We start from the raw sequence: 15,171 nt of genomic DNA on the forward strand, positions 1-15,171 counted from the left end.
GCTAATGAAGAATATTTTTCATCTGCAGCCTCAGGAGCTTTAGGTTACCACCATTTCATCCTTGTTTTTTATCACCTGTTTCAGGCCTACCCAATCAGCATTTTCTTTTTTTTTTTAATTTATTTATTTTCATTAATTACAGTTTATTCACTTTGTATCCCCCCATAAGGCCCTCCCTCCTCCCCTCCTGATCCCACCCTCCCTCCCCCTTCTTCACGCATGCCCCTCCCCAAGTCCACTGATAGGGAAGGTCCTCCTCTCCTTCCTTCTGATCTTAGTCTATCAGATCACATCAGGAATGGCTGCATTGTCATCTTTTGTGGCCTGGTAAGGCTGCTCTCCCCTCAGGGGGAGGTAATCAAAGAACAGGCCAATCAGATTATGTCAGAGGCAGTCCCTCTTCTCATTACTATGTAACCCACTTGGACACTGAACTGCCATGGACTACATCTGTGCGGGGTTCTAGGTTATCTCCATACCTGGTACTTGGTTGGAGTATGAGTCTCTGAGAAGACCCCTGTGTTCAAATTTTCTGGTTCTGTTGCTCTCCTTGTGGGGTTCCTGTCCTCTCCAGATCTTACTATTTCCCACTTCTTACATAAGATTCCCTGCACGTTGCCCAACAGTTGGCCATAAGTCTCAGCGTCTGCTTTGATAATCTGCAGGGTAGAGCCTTTCAGAGGCCCTCTGTGGCAGGTTCCTAGGTTGTTTCCTGTTTTCTTCTTCTTCTGCCCAATCAGCATTTTCAACACAAAAGAACCGTGTATTCTATTTGAAATGCTGCTTAAGGATGAGCAATCACTGGGATTGCTGGAGCTGCAGTGAGAATCCTGTGTTCACACCACCTCAAAGAGAGAAACTGTGCCATGGAAACCATTTCCCAATTGGTGACAGACTCCAGAGAGTTCACAGTAAGTCAGAACTCTGCATTGATATTTTCCATTAAAGACAACTTAGAGAATTAGTAACACTGTGAGAATAATTACGATAATTACGTTTTTAAAATTAATCTTTTAAGTTGGCATATACAAAGTAATGCATTTCATTATGGCATTTTCATACATGTGCATCATTATGCTTTGTCCTTAGAAACCCACGTCACCCATTGCCCACTGTATCTTTGTGGCCTTCCCCGTGCTAGTCTCTTTCACCCTCCAAATGTAACCCTTCTGTTTTCATGTCACACGTATTACATTACTCTCTCCCCACACTCCTAGCCTTTCACTATCTCTTCTTCCTCCCTCTTAGTCTGTATCCAAATTCTACTCTCAAGTACTACACACACACACACACACACACACACACACACACTTAAATCTAGACTCGGCATACAAAAAGAAAAAAAAGCATACTACTTTTCTTTCTGACTCTGGTTTATTTCATGTAAACATAATTATCTCCAGTTTCATCCATTTCCCAGAAGATCTCATGATTCCATTTATGGCTGAATAATAATCCGTTGTGTGTAAGAACCATATTTGCCTTTTCTGTTCCTCTAAACTGGTTCCATTTCCTAGCAACTGTGAAAAGTTCAGCAAAGGCCATGGATCTCTGCCCCCAGGAGTGGCCCAGGTCACACAGTCATGCTAACTTTCGTGATTCAAAGGACCAACATGTTGACATCTATGGTGGCTTTATGTGTTTCTATTCCCATGAACACTGTGCTCAGTTTTCTCCCACTTCACTCCTTACCAGGATGTGCTGTCATTTTTCTCTTTTACTAGCCTTTCTGGATAGAGCAACGCAGAACCTGAAAGTAGTCAAACATTTTGTCAAATGTTTTTATTTGTATTTAATTTTTTTAGAGTGGGCAATTCTCACATGCCAGTTTATTAGATAATTTCGTGTGTTCAGTATTCGCAATTCTTTCTATAGTCTAGATATTAATAATTAGTTTGGTGTAGAGTTGGCAAAGATTTTTCTCTCCATTCTATAAGCTCTCTCCTTACTCTGGTAGTTGCTTCCTTTGCTGGACAGAAGCTTTTTAATTTCATGTAATCCATCTGTCGATTCTGGAGATTATTCTCTGTACTATCAGAACCTATACCTTGAAATGTCCTTCTATGTCATCTTCTGGTGTTCGCTCTCTCTCTCTCGCTCTCCCTCGCTCTCTCTCTCTCTCTCTCTCTCTCTCTCTCTCTCTTTCCTTTTCTGGTTTTTCGAGACAGGGATTTTAGTTGTCTTTCTCTGTCTCTATCTGTTTCTGTTTCTGTCTCTGTCTCTCTGTCTCTCTGCCTCTCTCTGTCTCTGTCTATCTCTGTCTCTCTGTCTCTGTTTCTTTCTCCTGATTTTTTTTGAGACAGAGTTTCTATGCATATCCCTGGCTGTCCTGGAACTACTCTGTGGACCAGGCTGACCTCAAACTCAGAGATCTGCCTGCCTCAACCTTCAAAGTGCTGGGACTAAAGACACGCACCACCACTGCCCAGCTAGTATTTTCTAAGTTTCAAGTCTTACATTAAGGTCTTTGAACAATTTCAAACTGATTTTTGCGCAGGGTGAGAAGCACACTGCTTGCCTAGGCGAGGGCTCAGCTACTCTCTTCCACATAATCCTTAGGACAGTCGCTTGGGGACAGCAGTGGGTAATGTCAGCTTCAGTTGCCACAGTTCAGCTGATCTTCCGTCACCAGCATTGCTCTGGCCACCTCTTCCCACCTCTGGTGCTCCCAGAGCCTGTATCTGTGTCCAAAAAGGCTTGCATGGAGCCTATGCTGAGGAGGGCCCAGAATGTCACTCCCTGGAAACTACCATGGGTCACATGGCACAGCCTGACACCAGGCCACAAGTACTTCAGATCGCTTCTCCCCACAGAGAATTCTGTAAGTCTCATCTCTGCTACTTCTCATTTCTGTTTCACACCTAATTTCTCTCTCCACGGTTTTCTGTTACAGTGTTCCCCCTTTTGAAAAGAAAAGAGATCATTCATCCATTATCTCTTTAAGGGATTTTTTTAAATTTTATGCATATCTATGAGGGCCTGTACATATGTATGTACATCATGTACATGCCTGGTGCTCAAGGTGGGGGCATTCTCTTGGGACAGTAGTTAAAGGTGGCTGTGAGATACCACGTGGGTGCCAAAAGCCAAAAGAGGGTCCTCTGCAAGAGCATAAAGTACTCTTAACCTCTGAGTCATCTCTCTAGCCTCATTCTTTCTCTTTTAGTCTGTTTTTACTCCTACTATTCTCCTTCACCAGTTCATAGAGAAGCAGCTTCCAATCTTCCATTTACCTGGACTCCTTGCTGTGTTCTTTTGAACCTCATCTTATTCTTTAACCAGACATTCTGAAACTTGCTGTGGAACACACTGTTTCAATTTCATGACAATCCTCCTACCTTAGCCTTCCGAGTGCTGGGATGACAGGCATGAGCCACATACTCAGGTGTTTCATTTTTTGTTTTGTTTTATTATGTTCTCAAAACCTTGGAAGGGGAACTACTTGGTGCCCGCAGGTTTTGATTTCTCAATACTGAAACCTAACCCTATTCTAGGCATTAAGGAATCTTCTAATCTATGAGCGTTTAGTCCTTCCATCAAAACACTACATTTTGTATAACCACAGAACTTAGGTATTGAGTAAGGGCCTAAGAGAGGGGAAGTTCTACCAAGGAAAGGGAGATAAAATCTATAGTTATGAAGAGATGGGGTTGAGGAGACTGGAGCGGGAGGATTAAATGGGGAGGAGGATGGAAGAGGGAGCTAAAGGAGTGACTATGGAGAGGAACAACTAATACTAAGGACCATCTGAGGGGCCATAATAGTTTCTACAACTACAGAAACTACTTAAAATATGTAACACATGACAGAAGTGAACATGGAGTCGCAAAATAATGAGGACAACAAATCCCCAACTAAATATCTTCTCGCCACCAAGTGAAACCTCCGTGCCAAGAGCGGCTTACAACAGTTGAGTGTTGGCGAAGAGGGCACCATGGAATCCCCAGAGACATTTCAAGCTCCCGTCAGTGTTATTGGTTGCTCTCCATAAACTGGTGGTAAGGCCCTATCAGTGAAGACAATAGTTAGATACCTCACTGAACATGAAGAAGCTGAGTGGTGCCTAACTCATAGTCTTCATCAGTACTGAGCAGTCAAGTGTTCACGGTACTAGAAAATTCTCTGCACAGTAGCAGATGAGAAATATTACCCCCAGACCAGCTACAAACTCTGCCATCTACAACTGTGACCTGCCTGCCCCACTTGTTATCTTGCACATACACACACAAAGATAAGTGCCTTCCTTTTCATCTTTCTGAGCTAAGCTCTAAGGACTTTTTTTTTTTAATTTGTTTATTTTTTTAAGGAACTTTCCTGCCCTGTCAACAAATCAATTCTCATCAGTAAAGGATTTTACAGTATTTTGCATATTGGTCACCACTGAGTTTGTGTGTTTAGAGAATTATTTGATAACTGTCTGTTATCCTGCAATAACAATATTTTGTCTTGTATACTGTTGCTTTCCCTGTGTCTAATCTTATGCCTGACATGGTAGCCACTCAAATTTAACAACTGAGTGACTTTGTATTTGTTATAGAGAAGAATCACGGCATAATTAGCTTTTCTTCTCTTCTTGGATTGGGTTTGGCAGTTTGCCAACAAGTATTTATTGAACTTTATGAGGCAGAAAGAACAGTTCTGTATTTTTTAGTAGTCCTTTAGTGCATGGTATATAAATTCTGTGCTGTGATTTAAGAAAGAAAAATAAGTCTCGATAAGAAGACTGGTCTTCATCTTATGAGCTATGGTAGAGTTAGATGAGCAACCAGAGACCAACGAGCAAGCAAGAAAATCACTTCCAAAAATAACACAGAGTACACATTAGCAATATAGTTAAAATTGATGGGAGGAATTTTAGCAGCCTTCCCCCTCATCAGTGTCTTGGGACATTTTCATTAGGGATTTCTCTGCTCTGGACAAGCGTAATATGTCACAGGTAGCCCATGGAAAGCATTGCACAGTGCATCACAGGCAGACAGTGTGAGCTACTCTAAATTTCTGTCTTCAGAAAGGAAGGACACAGGCCACTTGCCAGACCCAGATCAGTGTTTGCAGGGCTATGTGACAGAAACAGAAGCCATTCTGAAGACTGTAGCTGGTTTAGACAAACACTGCTGTGGTACCACTCAACCACATGGACTCTTTCCTTTTCCAAATGCTGTGTGACAGAAAGGAGCTGTATGGGATTCAAGGCAATGGACTCCATCCTAGCACCAAGTCACTGATGGGTGACACCTGTAGCAACAATACTTAATTAGATACCAAGTACTGTAGAAAACACAGTGAGGGTTCTCAGGAAGGAGACGTGGATGGTATAGAGGAAGCAAGGAGAAAACAAAGGGAAACCACTTCCCCCAATAGGAAGCAAGACAGAAATGAAATGAATATCAGTCTTATTCTGAAGACTGTTCTGTACCCTGCTTGCTTGAGCACTTGTATGGAGAACATGCTGTGTTGCCTACTAAGAAACCAGAAGATTAAAAAAAAATCCATATTCTTTATTAATCTAAGATAACTACCCAAAACATAATGTCCTAAATTCCAGAACCTTGCAGATCTTGGAAGAATAATATCTTGTCTGAGCTTTCCTAAGAAGAGATGGCAATATATTCAGCCAAAATTCTGATGAACCATTGGTAATTCAGACCAACATTAACATCCTTTCATAAGATATGAATTTAAAGGTGAGCCAAAGTAGAGCTGTTAGTAAGAGACAGAGGTCTTAAGATCAGCAGTGTCAGAAGATTTAGTCTTGAATACTGAGACAATGGGTAGGACATGGTGGTCATTTGTTGTTTTTGGAAACCCAGCATCAATCATCTTTCCACCATTTTCTTCCTTTCTGAATTCATTTAAGAGCACGTTCTTCCTCTCCACATACCAATCCACTGGCCAAAGGAACAGGCCCTTTCTTCTAAGCAAACTGAAAAAAGATCTTCATGATCTGTCTCTGTGAGAGATGAGCACAACATGTTGGCTCAACTGACTGGACTCCCTGTCTTACAAGTTTGTTTTCTTACTTGTTTGTTTGACTTACATGGCTAGAGTCTGGCCCTGAGGCTGTATATATGCTAGGCAAGTGCTGCACCTCTCATCTACACCCCCAGTGCTTGTGTCTTGAATCTGAGTCTCAAGTAAATGGACAACAAAGTTGAGAAATTCACTCATCTCCAAGGCAGAAGCCGTGGCTACCCAGCCCATTCTACTTCACAGCTGTGGTTGGATTTTATTGCCTGAGCCTCCTGGTGCCTTGCCTTCTGTTGATCTTACTGGTTCAATGCTTATTTCTCCAGCCTCCTGGGGACTCTCTGAACCCTAAGTCCTTCCAACAAATTCCTTTGACTGAAGACAACCCAGATGACTAATAGACAAATGGTGAATTCATATGAAAAAGCTATTGAAATGCTATGAAATAAAGAGCATTCAAAGGCTCATGAGAGTCAGGCCTTAGAAATGTCTGGGTTAGAAGTGCAGAATGCAGAGAGACCTAAGGTGAGTGCAGCTTCTTAGGCTCCAAAGTAGACCGCAAAGTTAGACAGGAAACAACCAAATGAACAGAGAAAACCGAGGTAGTTGTGTCAACAATACAGAAATGACTTAGAGGTTTTTAATGGTTGAAAATACAACATGGAAAAGTAGATAGATCTGTAACAATTTTAAAAGGCAAGAGAAGATTACACAACACAGAGATGAATATAGGAAATATAGAAAAGGCTTTTGTTCCAGAATTGCTGGAAGGCAGAGTGGAGGAGATTGTGGCTAAAGAGGGAGCTTCTGCCCTGGAACAACCAGGACCTAAAACCCTGGTGACTTTGGGGAGTCAGACTCGTTAGAACACATGTGGAGAGTACCACCTACCTCTATAAAAGGAGAGAGGGAGGACAGAGGGGAGGGGAGAGGGAGTGGAAAAGGGAGGAAGAGAAGAGGATAGGAGAGCAGAGGAAAGGGGACAGAAGGGAAGGAGACCGGAGGGAGAACTTTTCCTTGTTCCACACTCTCATATGTAGACTTAGCTGGAAACTAGGCAATGGTAACATGGAAAATGCAGATCACAAGGGAATACACTAAGGGACAGAATAAACTGTGACCACACAGGGTGGAGACAGCATTCACTTAGCCCAGAAGGCCATTGTGTTATTCAAAGGCAAGATCTGAGAAGGGATTGAACAGCATAAGTAAAAGCACACCTGTCTGGAAGACACTAGTCATATAAATGTCCTGTTGCTGCTGTAACAAGCACAACTTAACACAACATAGATTTCCATTACAATTCTGGAGGTTAGAAGTCTAAAATTAATTTCACTAACCTAAAGTCAGAGTCACCCATGCTGGCTCCTTCTAGAAACTTCAGAAGATTGTGGCTATCATCATCATCATCATCATCATCATCATCATCATCATCATCATCATATTGAAACCTTCAGCTTCTAGAGGCTACCTGCCCTTTTTGGTTAAAGCCCCTTTCTCTAATTACTCTAGTCTCATGCATCTATGATTGTATCTCCTCTGATTATAACCTCTGCCTCCTGTTATAAGAACTCATCATAATTACATTGATCACATCAGGATAATTTATGATAATCTCCATTTCAAGATACTGCATGCCATTACAACTACAAGGCACCCTTTGCCATGTACAGTAGCATATTCCCAGGTTTTCCATATTAGGACATACGCATCTTTGGGATGAGATTATTCAGCATACCAATGTTTGGATTGAGTCCATTGAACGGGATTGCTTGGAACTAGGGGTGAGCAACTAATTTACAGTGTGTTCTGCGATACACTTTGTAAAGTAGGATGCCACACTTTACAAGAACACTGAAAGATCAAGCGTGGCCCAGATTCTCATTCTAAGAGGAAGTTGTGTAAACCAAATATGACCTTGGATGTAAATTTGCCTGGCTCAATCTGGCTCAGCATTAGACTCCAGGCAGTGACTGGCCCAGTCCTGCATTTCTCAGGCCTCTTTATCAGCCACAGAGTTTTAACCTCTTAGTTTGAAAAGCTGCAAGATGTAAAGAATTCTACTGGATTCTATCCAGACTTCTAGAAGTGGTAAGGTCTACCTAATCCAAACAATAAAAAATGAATTTAAGTTGTTTGTATGAAATGTTTCGAAATTCTTCTCGAAGGCACTTAGTGCTATGATCTTTCTTCTTATGCACTACTTTCATTGTGTCCCATAAGTTTGGGTATGTTGTGCCTTCATTTTTATTAAATTCTAGGAAGACTTTAATTTCTTTCTTTATTTCTTCCCTAACCCAGCTGTCATTGAGTAGCGAGTTGTTTAGTTTCCATGTGTGTGTAGACTTTTTGCTACTTCTGTTGTTGTTGAGGTCCAGCTTTAGTCCATAGTGGTCTGATAGGATACAAGGGATTATTTCAGTCTTCTTGTATCTATTTAGGCTTTCTTTGTGCCCTATTTTATGGTCTATTTTGGAGAAAGTTCCATGAGGTCCTGAGAAGGTAAATTCTTTTGTGTTTGAGTGGAAAGTTCTATAGATGTCTGTTAGGTCCTATATATTCAATTATAAGCAGATATTAGACACATAACATAGGATAAGCATATTAAAATCTGTATACCTAAGAAAGCTAAGCAAGAAGGAGGACCCAGGGTAAGATGTTCAATCCTCATTCAGAAAGGCAAATGAGATAGCCCTCACAGATGGAGAAAACAGGAAACAGGACAAGAGCTTTCCACAGAGGGCCTCTGAAAGACTCTACCAAGAAGGTATTAAAGCAGATGCTGAGACTCATATCCAAACTTGAGCAGAGTGCAGGGAATCTTATGAAAGAAGTGGGAAATAGTAAGACCTGGAGGGGACAGAAACTCCACAAGAAGAGCAACAGAACCAAAAAATCTGGGCACAGGGGTCTTTTCTGAGACTGATACTTCAACCAAGGACCATTCATGGAGATAACCTAGAACCCCTGCATATATGTAGCCATGGCAGCTCAGTCTCCAAATGGGTTCCCTAGTAAGGGGAATAGGGGCTGTCTCTGACATGAAATCAGTGGCTGGCTCTTTGATCACCTCCCCCTGAGTGGGAGTGGGGGTGGAGGAGTGATGCCTTACCAGACCATATAGGAAGACAATGCAGAAAGTCCTGATGAGACCTGATAGGCTAGGGTCAGATGGAAGGGGAGGAGGACCTCCCCTATCAGTGGACCAGGGGAGGGGCATAAGAGGAGAAGAGTGAGGGATGGTGAGATTTGGAGGGGAAGAAGGAGGAGGCTACAGCTGGGATTCAAAGTGAATAAATTGTAATAAATAAAAAAATCAATTAAAATTTTTAAGTGATTTTAAAATTCAATTAGATAAAAAAGAAAATAGCTTAGCCTGGACAGCAGGTTGAAAATTTCAGGTCATAGGATGAAAGAATCATGTATAACTGTAAATCAGAAACACCCATCTGATTGACATGGGTTTTGCACTCTTTACTGCCGTAGTTGTTATTAGGAAAATTTATCCATGTGTCCTATCATGATGCAGAAAGAATCTCTTTGAGACTGACTCATCCCCCAGACCTGCATCGTGGCTCAAGCTCTCTAAAGACTAAGCAATCTCAGGCTGCATAAGATAATGATCCTGTGTGGCCATTGTGAGTCTGGAAGCCTCAACCTCCCTAAAATGTGAAATAAAAGAAAAATTTGAATATAGAGATGACAGTCCTCAAAGCATAACATTAAAATTTGTTTTAAATTTAAGACCATGAAACAGACACTTGAGTAAAAGTACATATGTCATAAGGAATTTCTTATGTGAGAAATTCAAAATTTAGCCTTATGGATTCTATTTAAGATATAAATTTGGATTTGGGCTTATCATTTTAAAAAGACATGAGAAAATGTACTTAGATTATAAAGAGTTGGATACTATTTCCGATAACTTAAAAATTTTAATTTACCGTATTTATAAATCTCTAAGTGTTTGAGGAAAAGCATTGTTCCTTCTGGTTGCAAACTGCCTATTTGGTCTTCTGAAGGGCTTAAGTAGATGGTTAGAGTGTTTGACATGAATGGGTAAAATACTGAAGTGCCTTGTCTTTATGTAATTTCATTGATGTATAAACAGTCTAATAAGATTTCAAATCAGACCACAAGCCTTAAGCAAACAGGGTTTTGCATTTTTTTTTCTATTTAACTAACTTCATTTTGAACGTGAGTGCAGGTAGTGTCTGTAGTTAGCATCTCTCGGGCATTAGGCTATGCCTTTTGGTGGCTCTGAATCGTTGTCTGAAAGTCTCATGCTGGAATAGTCTAGAGTTCTCCCCAGAAGAAAGCAAGTTAACAAGGATCCCAGAAGTGAAATCCGAGAGAAGGTGGCTCAAAGTATCACAATTCATATAGGAGATTTTTTTAATATGTTCATTTTATATGAATGAGTGTTTGCCTCATATGTATGTATGTATGTATACATGTATGTATGCATGATATGTGCATGCCCAGTGCCTGCAGAGTCCAGAAGCTAGTGTCAGATGCCCTAAAACTTGAGTTATAGACAGTTGGGAGCCTCCATCCTTGTGGGTGCTGGGAACTGAACTCAGGTCCTCTGTAAGTCCAGCAAGTACTCTGAACTGCTGAGTTATCTCTCTGGCCGCTGGGTGAGAAGCTGTGACATATTATGAGCCATCCATCTATCTTAAACTGGCCTTCATCCCTATCATTGTCAAGTTTGCATCCCTTACCCCAGAGTGAGTACTTGCAAACCAGTCTCCTTAGCTGGCCTTTGCACGACTCCAAAAACTTGGCCATGAAATTCTCTGTTTCTTCGCGGGTACTCATCCCTTACACCGCAGGTTGGCTCTGCTCTGCGGGCTTGGAGTTGCTGCTGGTTTTTAGCTACCCTGTGGAATCTGCAATACAGTGATCAATTTGCCCTCTAATCTCTCTCTTCAATCTTATGGCATATTCATAGCTGTCTCTTTTGGCTTGCGGCTTTGTTTTGGAAAGAATCTCTTGGGACGTGCTCACTGCCTTTGGGTGTTGATTGCATCGGATGAACGTGCGCCGTGTTTGGCGATGCCTGACGAGAAAGGATGGTGTCTGCGTACCTCAGGATCCTGGGAACAGAAGGAGCTCCCACGCAACCGGAGCGCTGAAGCAGTGGGTTCTCCTCTAATGTCTAAGCTGACTGGGAAAACAAATCTGGAGCAGAATCGGCACGCTGGAGCTGAAAGGGTCCTATTACCTGAGCATTAGGGTGGCCGACTGATGAATTTCAGGCAGCACTGCCCTCTCGCATTTTCCAGGTCATCTGTCTCATCATTATGGTGTAACTCAGCCAATTTATCGCCTGCTTGCAGTTGCTTCGCGTGTGTCTTTCAGAGCTGGTGTTGAATAGCCCTAATTCATTCAGCCGATTTGCCTGAGTTTCTCCTAGGCTTACTCTTCACCCCACCCCCACCCCACTGCCCCCCCCTTGATTCTTTTTGATAGGATATTTACTCTGACTTTATATCATTCTGTAATAGGCAGAATATAGCCGGGCTCTTGCTTGGAACTGAAAGAAAATATGCAAATGTAGAAGTAATGAGACACTATTAGGTGTATTTTCTCCAGTTCTGCTTTTCCATCTGGGGAAATTAATCTACATTATTTCCACCCACTTAAGACACTCTCAAATAGAGTATAGTATTTCTTAGAATGAACTGTTTTTTCAGATGGTGTTTGTTTACATAGGGGACATGAATAGTTTAAGAGACCTATCATTGATAAAAGTATCACTCTGGGTGTTTAGTTAATGTATCCTTTGGGAAACTAGTTTTTTTTTTTTTTTTTTTTACTATAAAATCAAAGAAGTCTAACCAGTAAATAATTTGAAGTCTTGACCATAAAAGAAAAAGTTGTCATTTTTTTAAAAATCTTCCCAAGCCTGAATTTTTCCTTTCCTCTAATCTCTTATCATTATCTGTGGCACATACTGGATAATTTTCCACTGAAAGCCACGTTTTCTTCTTTTGATAAATTCCCTAGCACCATAGTGGCATTTAAGAGGAAGTGACCTGGCAGTAAGGGGCTACAGGTTTACAGCAGAGGATATGGTGGTGGGATGCCAAGGCTTCCCTAGTGTGGGCAGAAGCGTGATGTGGAAGGAGCCTGGATCCCTCAGTGGCTCCATCGCTGACTCTCACCCTGACCCTGACTCTCATAGGAGGAACAGAGCACCCACTGTGTTCACTCCCTAAAGGTTTAGGTGTGGTTACCAGAGTTGGCGTGTTCTTGTTTAAACCCTAGGGAAAGATTAACCGATCAGAAAAAATACAGTGTATGCCAGTGAGCTTGCTGATTATTCTAGACATCTTTAAATATTTGGAGAGTTATTTTTATTTTTACTTATCTCTTTGTTTTATATGTGTGTGTGTGTGTGTGTGTGTGTGTGTGTGTGTGTGTGTATTACTACAAGTCATTAGGTCAATGCTTATGACTCCATGAAATAAATTAAGTAGAGATAAATATTAAATTAATTTCTTAACTTACCATATAACTTTGATGCACCTTTTTATGACCATTAAGCATGTGAAAGATTGTCAGTGTCACTAATCAATAGGGAAATGCAAAACCAGACCACCCTGAGAGGGTTGTGGGCTGATTCTGGCCTTGGGGGTGCTGGGAACTGTGGGAAGATATGAGAGTCTCCCTGGAGCTTGCTGGCCAGCTTCTTCTCACTACAGGGTTCAGCTGATGAAATGGATCAGCAGGTGAACGTGTTTGCTACCAAACCTCCTGAGCTGAGTTTGATCCTCATGAGCCACATGATAGGAGATAAGGGACTCCTGTCAGTTGCCCTCTGACTTCTAAATGCATTGCACACACACACACACACACACACACATTCATACACACAAGCCACAGTGAGATATCATTTCCTACTTACTCAAATCTCTAATATAAAAAGCAAATCAGAAGAGAAGATTGCAGGTTAAAATGCAGAGGGCCTGTATCTTATGTATTGCCAGCGAAGCAAGAATGGTATACCCACTGCACATAGCCCTGTGGAGGCTCCTTGAGAAATGAAACTCAGAATTACTTTTGATCTACCAATCTCACTTTTGTGTATACACTCCCTCCCCCCCAAAAAAAAATGAAAATGAGACTTGAATAGGTGTCTCCATATTAGGTTCTTAGCATAGTCACAAAAACCAGAAGATGGGTGTAGCCATTGATGAATTGATAAATTAATGATTAGACAAATGCAGTGCAGAATATACCTACAATGAAATATCATTCATCTTTCAAAAGGAAGAAAATGCTGACATAGACTACAACCTGGATGACTCTTTAGGGCACTGTGTTGAGTGATAAATGCTATATCGTTCTGCTTGTAAAAGGGGGATTCTCGGGCAGAAATGGTGGTTGCCAGGGTGTATGATTGAGACAGTCCTAGGGGATATCAAATCACCACCCCCCGGGTGTGTTTGTGATGGCTTCCAGAGACAGTTGGATCCTGAGTGCTCTGACCCAGTGGCAGATTCATCCCTGGCCAGAGTCACAATTGTGGTACTGTTATTAGGTTAAAAGGGAGGTGTAAAAGGTCCAGTTGGAGGAACTGGGTTCTTACTGGATGGGCCTGTGATTTTGAGCATTCTATCACATCTCTAGTCTGCTTTTCTTTTCTTTCTTTTTTTTTAAGCTGTTGTCTACAATGATGCTGATAACTTCTCTGCCACAGATACCTGCCTCTATGATGTTCTGCTAAGCCACTGTGGACTCAACCCTCTGATCCCGTGAGGTAAAATAAATCTTTCCTGATGTTTCTGTGAGGTATATGGTGAATGCAATGATAAAAGCCACTAATGCATGGGTACTGGGGGCTGGGAGAGCAGGAACACTGTAGTTGATGATGATGACACAGGCTTTGGAGGCAGTGCTGGTGTTACACATGCAAAGGCACTAGATTTACCATAAAACCATTGATACATTAAAGTGAGGTTGTTTTCTGATACTGGTAAATAGATTAAGGTCCAGGAGAAAACCAAATAGATGGGCTGATTCTTTCTCTGTGACAGAGGGTGAATCTTCAGGGCAGTAGAATACAATAGACATACCTACTGATACAACCAGTATTGTCAAGAGCTGACTTCACCATATCATTCAGATCGTAAACATCAGCATTAATCTCTAGCTTCCATTTATTAATTTACCCCTTGATCCCTAACATTTCACCTTGTGTTTGATATCTGTGTCTTCCCTGCCCCCCCGATACACACACACACACACACACACACACACACACACACGTGTGTAGACGTATATTTCATTTTATATAGTCCTTATCTAACACTATTTTTAATTAATCAATTTGTTTTTGCTTGCATGTAGAGATGCACAAGTGCCACAGCAGGTCAGAGGCCAGCTGTGAGCAGTCAGCTCTTTCCTTCCACCATGATGAGACAGGGTTCCTCTCCTTTCTGCTTGTCAGACTCCAGGCTAGCTGGCCAAGGAGCTTCTGGCTGGTTATCCTGTCTCCATCTCCCATCCTGCAGTTGGAGCGCTGGGGTCACAGACACAGGCTGCTACATCTAGCTTTTTAATTCAGGTTCCAGGGATTGCACTCAGGCTAGCATGGCAAGTGCTCTCACCCAGGGAGCCACCTCCCCGGCGCCTTTGCCTAGTGCTGTTCTTGAAAGCCCCATTCAGCTCACTTTGATGTACCTGCTTATCGGTTTTGACTGTTGTATAGTTCCATAGTGAGCCTGTGCTGTATTTTCTTAATCAAGTTCCCTGGAAATGGGAAGTATTTTTGCCTTCCATCTCCTCCTATATTAAACTAAATGCTGAAATGAGTTTCTCTGTGTGTGTGTTATCCTTGGATCCACGGATATGCCTTCCCGGGTTTGCAGTCAACAGTGAGTATGCAGTATACTGAATTTCATTGAGATTTGCCAATAAGTCTCCAGGGAAGTTGCATGGTCTAATGCTTCCACAGCAATGCATAAGAAAAGCTGTTTTCCTATATTCCTGCCAACACTGGCTATTAACCAGTTTGAAAAATCCTTGCCAATAGCATAAGCATTTTAATCTCTTTTCAGTTTTCATTTCTGCAGTTGCTAATGAGCTCAAACATCTTCATATACATGCTAGTCATTCTGACTTCTCCCTCTGGGCATTGTCTACTCATATTACTCATCCATTTTGTATTGAAGACCCAGTCCTTTTCTTATTAAT

The 15,171-nt window shown here is 41.7% G+C and overlaps 1 long non-coding RNA gene across 1 annotated transcript in view; it reads left to right on the forward strand.

Annotated features, from left to right (window-relative positions):
• The first annotated feature begins 821 nt into the window (after window positions 1-821).
• LOC132656632 (uncharacterized) overlaps window positions 822-15,171 on the forward strand; it is a 37,805-nt gene continuing 23,455 nt past the window's right edge. The window contains exons 1-2 of the long non-coding RNA XR_009594349.1: window positions 822-911; window positions 13,637-13,735. This is a non-coding gene — a long non-coding RNA (uncharacterized LOC132656632). The remainder of the gene's footprint in view (window positions 912-13,636; window positions 13,736-15,171) is intronic.

The sequence above is a fragment of the Meriones unguiculatus genome, chromosome 9 (genome assembly GCF_030254825.1).
Source record: "Meriones unguiculatus strain TT.TT164.6M chromosome 9, Bangor_MerUng_6.1, whole genome shotgun sequence".
NCBI classification, from domain to species: domain Eukaryota; kingdom Metazoa; phylum Chordata; class Mammalia; order Rodentia; family Muridae; genus Meriones; species Meriones unguiculatus.